Below are 15324 nucleotides of genomic sequence, written 5' to 3'. Positions count from 1 at the left end.
TGCTGATTAAAACTACCTTTAAAACATCCTGCAAATTATAAGAAAAATTCACGGAAATGCAATGAAGCCAAAGTTAAAAGAGAACTAAGATTCTTTTCAATTATGTCAGTTCTGTGGTTAAAATGCATAAAACTAATGAGGCATTCATGCACTATGCGTTTATATCCTGTTCACTGATGCAGCTATTCTTAGTCTTCCAACGATATGCTATATTGAAAATAATTAAAAGATAGTTTTGGAGAAGAAAATAACAGCAAACAGGTAGCTTTTGTTATGTAGCCCAGAATCATAAGTGTGAGGAAAAACAGTCTACTTAGGAACCTGGGCATTCTCTTCTGTCTGGTTCCTGCTTTTATTCACCTGAACAATTATAAATACTACTATTATTTTTCATAAAGACTATTTATTTCTACATTTACAGTTTAGACAGTAATTGCTGTGTAGTTATCAGAATTGAACAAATACAAAATACCTCTAAAAGATATTAAAATACAAAAAATACATTAATACTGTTGAAAGATTCAAAACACAGACATAACTACATGTTGCAGAACACATATTAGACCCCACATCAGAGACTAAGATATCTGATCTTCAAATCCCAACTAAGTCCTCTGAGTCAGTAGCACAACTTAGTCAATGCCAGATTCCATAATTTCCTTCAATAACCTCTTTTAATTATCCTTACAGAAGCATTTATTTCTTCTGGGCACTCTTGTCTCCTTCCCATCAGGTTCCACTGATTGGTAACAAACTTATGCATCAGGAATTGCTGACTGCACATATGGATCAATCAAAGGTCAAATTCACAGGGCTAATTTTCTTAGTGTAACACTCCTCTAATAGCTTGGTTCCAGACTTGGATGGGTTCTATTCCTGTAACTACACCATTAGGTCCTTTGCAGTTCACCAGAATCATGGAGGCTGGCCAGAAATATATTATAACTTAAGTAAATTCAGGATCTGGGAGTTTGTAGCTTACTTAAGTTCACTGAATTTATTGCAATAATATAAGTAATAATGCTTTGCTGCTTGTATAAGCAGCAGGCAGTTATTAAGCCCTTAATATATCCAGGTGCTCAGATTCTATATGGAATATCTTATTTAATATTTATAATGATCCAATGATGAAACTACATTATTCCCAGTTTAGATGAAAAACTAAAGGTTAAAGAGCCAAAGGGTGGAATATTATTCAGCCTTAAAAAAGAAGAAAATACCAGGGCTTCCCTGGTGGCTCAGTGGTTGAGAGTCCGCCTGCCAATGCAGGGGACACGGGTTCATGCCCCGGTCCAGGAAGATCCCACATGCTGCAGAGCGGCTAGGCCCATGAGCCATGGCTGCTGAGCCTGTGCGTCCGGAGCCTGTGCTCTGCAACGGGAGAGGCCACAACAGTGAGAAGCCCACATACTGCAAAAAAAAAAAAAAAAAAGAAGAAAATTCTGGATAAAGAAGATGTGGTACATATATACAATGGAATGCCACTCAGCCATAAAAAAGAACAAAATAATGCCATTTGCAGCAATATGGATGCAACTAGATATTATCATACCAAATGAAGTAAGTCAGAAAGAGAAAGACAAATACCATATGATATAACTTATATGTGGAATCTATTAATAAATATGACACAAATGAACTTATCTACAAAACAGAAATAGACACATGGACATAGAGAACAGACTTGTGGTTGCCAAGGGAGAGGGGATTGAGGGAGGGATGGAGTGGGAAGTTGGGGTTAGCAGATACAAGCTATTAGACATAGAATGGGTAACCAACAAGGTCCTACTGTACAGGACAGGGAATTATCTTATGATAAACCATATTCAATATCAATAATTATTCAATATCTTATGATAAACCATAATGGAAAAGAATATTTTAAAAATGTGCATATATGTATAACTCAATCACTTTGAGGTACAGCAGAAATTAACACAACATTGTAAATCAACTATACTTCAATAAAAAAATAAATTTTAAAAAAATCTAAAAAAATTCTGCCATATGCAGCAATATGGATAGCACTGGGATAGTGCTAAGTGAAATTAGCCAGTTATCTAGGGGTAAATATTTCATTATTACACTTATATGAAGTACACTCTAATCAAAAAGCAAAGATTGTCAAACTGGACAAAAAGTTAAAAATAACTTGAAACTTAAAAGATAGACAAAATATGTAAGTAGCACTCATAACTGAGCTGGAATAACTGTAGTAAAATCAAATAAAAATACTTAAAGAAAAAATTATGCTAGAAATAATATTGGATATTTTATAAAAATAAACATCAAATTTTCATGAAAATGTAACAATTATACATATATACACCCAAAACTAGAACCCCTATACACAAGAATCAAACACTAACAGAATTAAAGAGAGAAATAGATGACTTAAAAATAATAGTTGGAGACTTCAATACTCCAATCAATAATGTATAGAAAACTTAGGCAGGAAAATTGGCTATTATATAGAAGACATGAAGAAAGCTAAAAATTAACTGGATAGAATAAAGAATCTATAGAACACTTTATCCCAAAACAGCAGAATACATATTTTTATCAGATGCACATGAAAAATCCTCCATGATAGTATGTATGGTGGATGGTAAAACAAGCCTCAATAAACTTATTATTTGCTTTTTTTTTTTTTTTTTTTTTTTTAGTGTTATGCAGGCCTCTCACTGTTGTGGCCTTTCCTGTTGCGGAGCACAGGCTTCGGACGCGCAGGGTCAGCGGCCATGGCTCATGGGCCTAGCCGCTCCGCAGCATGTGGGAGCACGAACCCATGTCCCCTGCATCGGCAGGCGGACTCTCAACCACTGAGCCACCAGGGAAGCCCGCCTCAATAAATTTAAAAGGAATGAACTCATACAAAGTATGTTGTCCAACTACAATGAATTAAATTCCAAATCAACAACAGAAGGAAATTTGGGAAATTCACAAATGTATAGCAATTAAAAATACACACCTAAATAACAAATAGATCAAGAAAGAAATCACAAGGGAAACTAGGAAATATTTTGTAATGAATTAAAATGAAAGCATACAGCAAAATTGAATGGCTTCAGCTAAAACAAGCTTAGAGGAAATTTAAGTTGTAAGGTCTATACAAGAAATTTAAGCTGTAAGGCCTATTTCAAGAAATGAAACATCTCAAAATAATAACTTTATCTTCTACCTAAAGGAAATAGAAAAATAACAAACTGCCAGCCAAGAATTGTATACCCAGCAAACTACATGTTAAAAATGAAATCCAAATATAGACATTCCTAGATTACGAAAGACTGAATTAAAATATAAATAAAGACTGATTTCTAAAATATACTAAAAAACTGCTTCAAGCTGAAAGGAAGTGACAGCAGATAATAACTTGAATCTTCTAAAACATATCAGAAAAAAGTTATGTAGGTAATTATTAGAGAAAATGTAATTTTTCTTATTCTTTTTTAAAAGTGATTTAGAAGACAATTTAAAAAACAACCAGTTTAATAACAATGTATTATGTGCTTGGATGTATATATCAATTTTATAAATTCTAACAATTTTCATTGCCATGTATTTGTGAATTTCACTCCCCCCCCAAAAAAAAATATATATATGCATATATATAATATTTATATATTATATATATATTATATATATAATATATAATATTTGCATATATATAATATTTATATATACATATATATGCATATATGCATATATATATAATATATATATATATATATAAAATATATATATATATAAGGAAGAGGGAGGGAATGGATATATATGGGAACAAGGAACTGACACCAGACACTGAAATCCAAAACAATATTTCCTATTCTATGAATCTGTGTTAATAAGAACCATCCAAAAGACATAATGACCATGTAATTTCACATATTTGTTGCAATATTAGGGTGCACGTCAAAATGACAAAGATGCTTTGAAATATGGAATGTGATTAGATATAATTTCCTCATTAGAAAATAAATATGAATGGTATATAACATTACACAAATGCTTATAAATTGTGACCTGTAAAAAAATAATACTACAAATTCAAATAAACACTGGAAAGTAAAATAAAAACATTACCACACTTCAGTTTGTTCAGGATGCAGTTGAGTGTGGTTATGTATGGTAAGGAGGGTCTATATTCAACTTCTGGTCCTGCCATTACTAAACATCTGCCATTTATGAAACTTACCTCTCAGTTTTCTCATCTGTAAAATGGACATAGTAATATCCCCAACCTCATAAAGATGTTGTAAGGATAAAATAGTTAATATATTTAAAATGCTTAGAGGATTACCTGAACTATTCTAAACACTAATATTTGATTTTCATTATTACTTAGAGTTATATCAATTTTTTTGAGTAATTAAAATAACTTTGAATATAATAAATACAATTTTATTGAATTTTATTTAAAAGAAAACTCCCAAACATGTCTTTCAGCTTTATGTATTGATCTCAGCTGCAAAAACAAATAATTCAAAGCAGTTCAGAGAGGAGAAACAAGACAGTTCTAGATGATGTTCTGTTACTCAGAGAGGTCACAAATAGTGCCCACATACAGGTATTGGGTTGGCCAAAAATTCGTTTGGGTTTTTCCATAACATCTTAATGGAAAAACCCGAATTAACTTTCTGGCTAACCCAATGTAAGCCTGTTCTCTTCTTGTGGAAACAACTTCATCTCTTGTATACTGCCTTGCATTATACTAATTAGTATATATTTTCTCTGCTATTTATCATTTAAAATAACTTGGCTAGGGCTTCCCTGGTAGCACAGTGGTTAAGAATCTGCCTGCCAGTGCAGGGGACATGGGTTCGAGCCCTGGTCCGGGAAGATCCCACATGCCACAGAGCAACTAAGCCTGTGCGCCACAACTACTGAGCCTGCACTCTAGAGCCCACGTGCCATAGCTACTGAGCACATGCGCCACAACTACTGAAGCCCACATGCTTAGAGCCCATGTTCCACAACAAGAGAAGCCACTGCAATGATAAGCCCGTACACCGCAACCAAGAGTAGCCCCTGCTCACCACAACTAGAGAAAGCCCACACACAGCAACGAAGACCCAACACAGCCAAAAATAAATAAATAAATAAATTTATTTTAAAAAAATAATAATAAAATAAAATAACGGCTATATATTACAGAGAAAAAGAACTAAGTAAAATGATTCAGCCTTCTTTCTCTGCCTTCTAGTAAAATTATTTTCATGTCCTTGCTTTTGTTTAAGACTTACAAATTATCTCTTTCTTTAAGATAATTAATTTTGAAGTTATATCAATCAGAAAATTTTAGGTTTAAACCACCTCTCTCTTCAGTGACATCACCAATAAGCTCTAACTTCATGCAGTTGTAGTTATTAGGGACCTAGAAAAAGGAGCACTTCTGTATTTGCTGGTCCTTTCTATCTCAGTTAGGAAGAACCACAAGCTTTGCCTACTCTCTTCAATTTATTTCTTGATTAGCACAATTAACTCCACCATCTATTGGTGATTTATGCTAAGATGGAAAATGCCCAGAAAGAACTACATATATTGGCATGACTAACTTCCATCCTTTCTAAGATATGCTTTTCATTGCCAATTCAGAAAAGGATTTATTGGATCTATATTTGTGTAGCACTCAGGTGATGTCTGTCTTCAGCTATCTGTTTACTTGTTCGGCAAGAAATCTTAAGTGATGAGATACCCCTCTATTTCATAGATTCCAAGATGTACCTGGTAACACATTTTAACATTTGAAGAAAGGAGATGGTTCATAAACAATGGCATCTTATAAGTACCATCAGCAAGGTGGCCAGAGTAGATAGTTGTTACTGGCTGGGCAGCATCACCTTGGTCACAGGTGTTCATATAATTACATTTTCATTTAATCTATGTGCAGTTTAGTGCATTTTGTTACTAAGCATTTTGGGTTTGTTTGACTATTTAAATTGTCTTCAAAAGGATGGAACTAAAGTAATCAGGAGAAAAACAGTTAAATTCATTAGGAGATATTCTACAGGTTACTTGTTCATTATGCCTCAGAACTGTCAAGGTCATAAAGACCAAAGAAAGAGTAAAGCAGTGTCAGAGACCAGAGGATGCAGAGGAGCCATGACAACTAAATAAAATGTAGTACCATGATTGGATCTTGGAATACAAAGATGAAAGATGATATCAGAAAAACTGGTGAAATCTAAATAAAGGCCTGAGTTTAACTGATAGTAATGTAATGTATCAGTGTTTTCTTAGTTTTGACAAATGTTATGATGGTAATGTAAGTTAACAATAGGGGAAACTGGGTGACAGATATGTGGAAATCTCTGTACTATTTTTGCAACTTTAATCTAAATTTATTCAAAAATAAAATGTTTACTAAAAAGGTTACATTCTGATTGATAATTGAAATGGAAATATTGAGTGCACAGAAAGGCACAAAAACAGAGAAGTGGAGCATGAATTTGATGCTATCAAGCAAACACTCATTACTGGAGAAGTTATGGCAATTCCCTATCTTCTTCCAAAGCAACAACTGTTATAATGAGACCTAAGAATGGCCAATGGGTAGATAAAGATATGTTAATGCTTTACTAGTGAGTTAAGTGCAGATGAAGTGCCTGTCTCTCAAAGTAATACAACAGAGGCTGAAAAATTGACCTTTCCCTCCCAATGGGCAAGAGGAATGTCAAAGCCCCAGGAGAGCTGGTGAACCAATTCATGCTCTGCATGAACAGAATAATTGAATGTCTTTTTCTCTGAAGTTCATTGTTAAATTTTTGAGAATCTGCTTATATGCTAGAAACAATCAACAAAAGAAAAAAAGAAATTTTGCCAGATGAGAGAACTTCAACATTTTTAGAATGACTATCACATTTTGAATTTTAAGTAAAATCCTGAGTCACTAAAACTCTTTGAACACAAAGAAAAATGTTTTCAAACACATGGATATCAACAGTTCTGAGTAAAACATTATTCAGAACTGTAAATTTTTAAATTTATAGACATTTTAGGAATTTATTAAAAATTCCATTCACTATTTTATTTTTATGAATATATGGCAATGATATATGACTAAGTTTAAATAAGTAAAAATAAGCTCTTTCAATGAGTATAAAAAATTCTAACTAGTAAAAAAGCATTGTACAATAGCTTAATCAACACTGTATTAACTTTGTGGTATATAATGTCATAATTTATAATCTTTTTTATAGGCACAGTATGTATATATATACACATACATATATTCATATATGTACAAATATATACATATACACATAAGTTCATATATATCTATATACACACATAAATACAACATGAATGTTTTTTAAAGGAACAATATTTATGGATTCTTGGTTACCTATTGGAGCAGTTTCTACTTTTTTTTTCCTAGTATATAATATATAAATACACTTTAAAATTTTGTATTCAGAAATGTTACTACAATCTCTTATATATTAATTTTATAATTATTAATAGTGATATTTTAGATAAGTTATTAGATAATATTTTTCTAATAATTCTAATTTTTAAAATGACATAATTTTTTTCTTTGTAAGTTTTATACATTTTGTTTTTTATATTTTTACTTCAGTGACTGGTACCTGAAATAAAATGCTGAACAGAAATGGTTCTCAAACACAAAGAGAAAACTTTTAAACTTTCAGCAGTAAGTAATTATTTCAACAATCAATAGTTTATGATTTTTATCAAACATATTCTATATTACTATATAATTTTTTTCTATTTTAATTGTTAATATTCTGCATTAATTAATTGATTTTCTAATGTTAAATTAGTTTGCATTCCTCAAAATGCAAAACTCAGTCTGATCATGGTATACTATTCTAGTTATATGTTGCTGTCACTACCTTATTTAAGATTTACATTTTTAAATAATATTGGCTTGCAATTTTCTTTTCTCATGATCTCCTTACTTGGTTTTTCTAGCTCCTTATTTGGTTGTGCATCATTTTATAGATGGCTTACATGAGGCCTAATTTGTATATTAGATTAAGCCTTTTATTTCTAGAAGTTATCTCTTTGTCTCTATGAATGTGTTTTACTATAAATGTTTTATTTTATATTAAGAAAGCAACCTCCATATTTCTTTTAATTAGTTATTGCATGGCATATTTTTCATTCTTTTTCTTTTACTTTTTAAAAAATTCTTGCATTTCATACATCTTTTGTAAAGACCTTATTATTTGTTTGTTTATTTTATGCATTCTAAATATTTCTTCTTTATCTGGAGCATTCAGTCTATTTATATTTATCTTAGTTGCTCTTTTATTGGGTCATATTTATTTAAGTGCTTTCTACATTTGCAGCCTGTTCTTTGTTAATTTTCTCTTTCCTTTTTTCCTTTATTTGGAGGGATGAAGTGTGCTTTTTTTATCATCACCCTCATATAAGAGTCTGAAAGTTATTTTGTCTATTTCTGTTCTTTTAGTGTTTATTCCTTTCTTGTAGCCAATAGACATTTCAAAGCATGGCCAGAGACATATCAGATGGTATCTATTCTGTCAGATTGGGTTCTGAAGCAGGGCATGTAATTTAGAGCACCCAGCCTACTTACAATGATTGTATTGTGTGTGAGAAAAACTTGGTTATTATAAGCCACTAAGAATTTTGTTTATTGTTACTGCAATATAACTTAATATATCCTGTCTAATGCATAAATTATTATCAGTGGTAAATATCATACAAAAATTGAAGTTGTGTGTGTGTATGTGTATTCTGTAATTAAATTATTATAGTAGGCTGGAAAGATGATGATCCTATTTATATAGTGGCATATTATTTGGTCAACCTGTGTCTGTGGAAACATGGAAGCATATCAAGTATGTAATGCACTTGTAGCTCTAGGGGAAAAATTTGGAAGTAAAATGCTAGTACTATGACTTGATTTCTGGGGACATATTTAGTAAAGTAATACAAGGTAAGAAAAGAAATAAATATATCAGAAAAGAATTGGCTAGTTTGAAAGCAAAACTGAAAAAGACTAGAAAAAGCCCACAAATTTGGCAATTTGCAGGTTTGGAATTGCCATTGCTTCTAATTCCAAAAAGTAAAAGTCAAATTTGAGAAATACTTTCAGCAATAATTGCCAGTTAAACTCAGTGTTGTATCAAGGATCAAGTGAAGTATACAATGGTCACACCCAATAGTCATAATCACTAAACCTATAAAAATTTCTGACTTAGCGTCCAATTAATGATGTGTCATGAAATAAAATTACTCCACTTAGAACAAAGGACTTAATGGAAAGGAATGTCTTTCCTACTAAAGCCTGATAATCATATTTAATCTAAGAGATAGTCATATGGGAAGATTCATGGAAATATGAAAAAATATAACTATATTTGACACTTACTTAAGTATACCTAATTATAAAATTCTAAGGAAAAAAAAGCAGGGTCTTTGGTTATGCAAGTTACTTGCATATGATACCAATAGCACAAGTAACAAAAACAAAACAACATAATACTTATGAGTTTTAAAAATTAAAATTTCTTACACTTCAAAGCATACCATTCAGTAAAAAAGATTGTTAATAGACTGGAAGAAAATAGTGGCAAATAATATATCTGATAAAGGTCTTATGTCCAAAACATATAAAGAATTTTTACTACTCAATAACAAAAAGACAAATGACCCACCTAAAACAATGGATAAAAGATTAGGGTAGGCATATCTGCAAAGAAGATATAGGATTGAACAATAAGCATATCAAAAGATGCACAGCATCATTGGTGATTAGGTAAATGTAAATCAAAACCACAACGAGATATCACTTCCCACACACTAGCATGGCTATCGTCAAAAGATAATACAGAGTGATGTTGACAAGAATGTGGAAGAATTTAAAACCTCACATATTGTGACTGGGAATGTAAAATGGTGCAGTGACTTTGGGTAAGTTTTTGTGCACAATAATCAAAAAGTAGAAACAGTCCAAATGTCCATCAGTTGGTGAATCAGTAATAAACGTGGTTATACATACAGTGAAATATTACTTGGCCATAAGAAAAAATAAATTGATGATACATGCTACTACATGGATGAACCTCAAAAACATGTTAAGTAAAAGAAGCCAGACAGAAAAGAATTCATTTTATGATCCCATTTATATAAAATATCCAGAAAAGGCAAATATCTGGAGGCAAATGTAGGTTTGTGGTTGCATAGTACTGGGAGTGGGGATAGAGAATGATTGTAAATAGGCATAAGGTTTCTCTTTGAGGTGATAGAGACGTTCTAAGTTTATATTGTGATAGTTGAACATTTTTATTAATATGCTAAAAATTATTGATAAGCTTAACACCAATGTTTATTGAGATACATACATATTAATTTAATGAAACAAAGTATACTGATAGTAACTCTGGGTGCAGCTATGAGTACATGTACCTAGATCAAACAGACACGAAACTAGGTATTTTAGATTTATACTGACAAAATAATAATCAGCTTGGACTAAAAGATATTGTGATTGTGGCTTAAAACTTTTGAGAGGCAATTTTCCATAGGTTTGTCATGTTTCTTCATGTTTGGTGAAGTGTGGTTCCAATTGCCCTTTTTTCAGAATATCTTTTCAAGGATTTCTGTATGGAAAATAGCTTTGAAAAACACAATGACTCGCTCTGTACCAAAGGGGAAGATAGTGATAGTGTCTCCTTACAGAGCAAACGGTGAGCATGCTTACTTACCTTTTAAGAGAGATGGAGCACACTAAACTTAGGAGTTCTCATCTGAACCACAATATGATTAATATGCAATGTCACCTGGCCTTTGCCATGTCACCATGTGAGAATTGGGGCTCAGTCAACTGGAACAAAACAGGCTGAAACTCTATTGCTAATGCTATAGATAATAAACTATCCTTCATCTCTGACTCAGGCATCTCATGTCTTCTACCAGCAACCATGATGTTTCTTGCATGTAAGATAAAATCTCACTTTTCATATTTCATGACAAAAACAGCCCTTACACATGAAATAGATTGAGAAAACTCCCACCAATCAGGTACCTAGTATCATGGGGACCAAAATGTTATTAAAGAACAAACCATTATACCCACCAAATTTTGTATAAGAGTATAAGAAATACCCTGGAAGATGTCTCTGTTATGGAGTAGGAACAAAATACACAAGAAAACCACCTTGAGCAATGGAGTGGAAAATGCATATTCCAGTTGTTCAGTTCTTTCACAAGAAACTTTGTTTGATTCAGAGATTACACAGCCCAGCAGAGGAGAGCATTAAATGATAGAATATCAGGAACAATGGGGAATGTATAACATTTTGCTTCAAATGATAAAGTTTTCAGAAAGTAGTGTTGCAATGAGTAACATTGGCTTTGAAATTCAATCATTCATTTATCTAACAAAGTCTGAGGCAGGTCCGTCTATAAATGTTTTGTAATCTCCATCTGTGGATGTTTTGTAAATAATGATTTAGAATATAACTTGTGGGAGAAAGGTTTACTATGACCAGCTACTCAGTCTTTGGGAAGAACTCACCACCTACATTCATAAATACATGTCAGTGTATATACACACAGATGCACAGATTCACAGTTGATTAAATTTATCAGATAAACAAGAATTGGACTGAAAATAAAATAATTTAATCTGGCAATTTTGTAGAATCATGGATAAAATAAATGATTGCTTTTTTAAATACAATGTTGATATGCTACACTTTTTATTCTTTTTTATCACTTAAGTATATAATAGTGATTTTTGTCAAGTGACAAAGTATGTAATTGAAGTGAATAAGAAACCCTTTTACTTCTAGTTAAAAGGAAATATTTTATGTAACATAAACACTTATTTTTAATGACTCATATTTGCATTGAATGAACAGTGTTCAATCTCATATCTGAGAGTGGTATTTGGTAAAGCTTATTTGGACAAAACAGAATTATGATGCTGAGTGATATATAGTACTGGTGATTTTTCTGGCTTGTGAATCATTTTCCAGGGTTTAGAATGGCAGTTTTTTTTCTAACAATGTTATGAATTCAACCCAATGCCAATTATCTACCATATTCTTCTCTATGAATTGCTTTTATGCACCCAAAGAACATTCAAAAAGGACAAACATTGTATATTAATAATTCAGATTTGTAAGTTTATTTGAGCATTTTATAGGACACAAAAGTTCTAATCTGATTTTCATATGCTTTCTTTAATCTGAAGTATTGCTTAGCTTCATTCAGCAGCTTAATATATTAAGCTGTGATATAACTCAGAGTAATAAGTTTCATAATTATGATTAATGATGAAATTTTTAAGCCCATGCACAATATAAAAAATTCTATGTACAAGTTCTGAATTAATAAAATACAATATTACAAAATGAATCAGTGATTACTTCTTTAAAATATCTGTGGGTGTGGGAACTCAAATACATAAATTCCTTTCTGTAAGAAACAAAAGCAGAGGAATTGAGAAAAATATGGGTCGCAGTTCCACAGAATTTTTAGTTTTGCAATGTTATGCCCTTTGATATCATTTTATGATATTACAGAAAACATCTTAATATTACAATTTAGCTAAGTATGACTTCAGATCATATCAATATAGGGTCTATTCAGAGTGCTTATGTATCTATCTAGAACTTCCACTTCTTTTGGTATTTGCTTTATGTCCATCTAGAGTATTATAATATTTATTATTTTCATGATATAGTGTATGAAATAATGTTACTTATATATGCCATAAGTAGACAGTAGACAATATATATGTCATGAATATAAAGGATATCCAATATATATGTAATTCATTTAAATAAAGACACTAAATGATGATTTTTTTTCTAAGAATTACAAATGTCACAAAGTTATAATTGTATTAGAAACACATTTTTTGAAAATTTAGAAGGAAAAACCTATTTGAGTTAATATATAAAAATATCTAGGCTAGAACTAGGCTAGCCTAGTCTAGGCTACTCATTCTGCAGGAAGAAATGTTGTATATAATACAAATATTCATATAATTTTAATATCTACTACAAGAGAGTCAGCATTCTAAATATAACTAATTTTTGGATTTTGCTTTATTTTCATAGCTATAATTAAAAATGGAAATATTATATAAATTATATTTTAAATATATATTTCATATTCTATTATATCCTATAATAGACACATCAACTTATTCTAATTAAAACCTTTTGGAGAAAATACATCCTAGCCTTAGAGCAATTTGTGATACCTGATTCTCTATATTATTTTTTAAATTGTTGAATTTTCAAAACACTGTTCATGTCTTCCATTATTTAAAATAAGTGTGTAGTTTCCAATTATTTCTATTTTTTTACAATGAGAATGCATATAATTGCTTTACTAAATTCCAAAAGCTTGAAATTTGTGAAACGTACGTTTACTTATTATCTTTTACAAACACTGCAGAAATGACAAAAAGTAATTTTTTAAAAAAATTATAAGTACTAAAATAGAAAAGTAAAGAAAAAGGAAGCATGTCTTTAATGGAAATAATTTGGCTGAATTTCTCAAGGAGAGAAAACAAAATGAATACAATGATTAGAAGGGAATGCTTTAGAGATTGAGGTCTTTATAGGGCTGCCCCAACCTCAGAGGTCCAAGAAACAATAAGTAGGAAAGCATGCTAGGGTATTATGTAAGTGATTAATTCATGTACCAGATTTGAAGAAATGGGGATATGTAATGGACACAGGAAACATATATACCATTGAGTACAAATATTGAGGCACAAAGAAATTCAGTACCTCCAGGTAGACATGGAGCCCAAAAGTAGTGTTTACCTACCAGGAAAACAAGTTATTGGAATAACATATTGGTATTATGAATTGTTCCTCCCAACCAAAGCTTCTGAGGCAGACCATAGTACACAAAAGTAGCTTCCATAATCTAGGGCTTGTCTTTCAACTTTTTTAATCTGGTGAATTTTCTAAACAAATATTTTCATCTTGTGTTTTAAAATATATTACTCCTTTCCTTAAGAGTTTCTGGGTGCTGAGTCATAATTAAGAAAATCTTTATCTCCCCTTGAACTACTGAAACAAATATAGTACTTGTGCTACTAAATAACCAAGAGATTACTGAAGAAATCAAAGAAAAAATTAAAAAAATACGTAGAAACAAATGACAATGAAAACACGATGATCCAAAACCTGTTGGATGCAGCAAAAGCAGTTCTAAGAGGGAAGTTAATAACAATTCAATGTCACCTCAAGAAACAAGAAAAATCTCAAATAAACAATCTAACCCTACATTTAAAACAACTAGAGAAAGAAGAACAGAGACAATGCAAAGTCAGTAGAAAAAAGAACTCATAAAGATCAGCGCAAATGAAATAGAAATGAAGAAAACAATAGCAAAGATCAATAAAACTAAAAGCTGGTTCTTTGAGAAGATAAACAAAATTCATAAACCCTTAGGCAGATTCACCAAGAAAAAAAGGGAGAGGATGCAAATCAATAAAATTGGAAATGAAAAAGGAGAAATCACAACTCACACTGCAGAAATACAAAGGATTATAAGAGGCTACTACAAAAAAAACTATATGCCAATAAAATGGACAACCACAAAGAAATGGACACATTCTTGGAAAGGTACAATTTTCCAAGCCTGAACCAGGAAGAATTAGAAAATATAAACAGACCTATCACAAGTAATGAAATTGAAACTGTAATTAAAAACCTTCCAACAAACAAAAGTCCAGGATCAGATGGCTTCACAGGCAAATTCTATCAAACATTTAGAGAAGAGCTAACACCAATCCTTCTCAAACTCTTCCAAAAATGGGCAGAGGGAGAAACACTCCCAAATTCATTCTACAAAGCCACCATCACCCTGATACCAAAACCAGACAAAGATGTCACAAAAAAAGAAAATTATAGACAGTATCACAGATGAACATTGATGCAAAAATCCTGAACAAAATACTAGCAAACAGATTCCAACAACACATTAAAAGGATCATACACCATGATCAAGTGGGATTTATCCCAGGAATGCAAAGATTCTTCAATATACACAAATCAATCAATGTGATACACCACATTATCAAATTAAGGAATAAAAACTATATGATCATCTCAATAGATGCAGAAAAAGCTTTTGATAAAATTCAACACCAATTTATGATAAAAACTCTCCAGAAAATGGGCATAGAGGGAACCTACCTCAACATAATAAAGGCCATATATGACAAACCCACAGCAAACATCATACTCAATGGTGAAAAACTGAAAACATTTCCTCTAAGATCAGGAACAAAACAAGGATATCCACTCTCACCACTATTATTCAACATACTTTTGGAAGTCCTAGTCACAGCAATCAGGG

The 15324-nt window shown here is 31.5% G+C and overlaps 1 long non-coding RNA gene across 1 annotated transcript in view; it reads left to right on the top strand.

Moving 5' to 3' along the window:
* Positions 1-7577: 7577 nt before the first annotated feature.
* The window catches only part of LOC141277837 (uncharacterized), a 31571-nt gene continuing 23824 nt past the window's right edge, over positions 7578-15324 (top strand). Inside the window, exon 1 of the long non-coding RNA XR_012329695.1 lies at positions 7578-7654. This is a non-coding gene — a long non-coding RNA (uncharacterized lncRNA). The remainder of the gene's footprint in view (positions 7655-15324) is intronic.

Source organism: Tursiops truncatus, chromosome 2 (assembly GCF_011762595.2).
Source record: "Tursiops truncatus isolate mTurTru1 chromosome 2, mTurTru1.mat.Y, whole genome shotgun sequence".
Classification (NCBI taxonomy): Eukaryota; Metazoa; Chordata; class Mammalia; order Artiodactyla; family Delphinidae; genus Tursiops; species Tursiops truncatus.
This window is presented reverse-complemented; position numbering and strand designations above follow the sequence as displayed.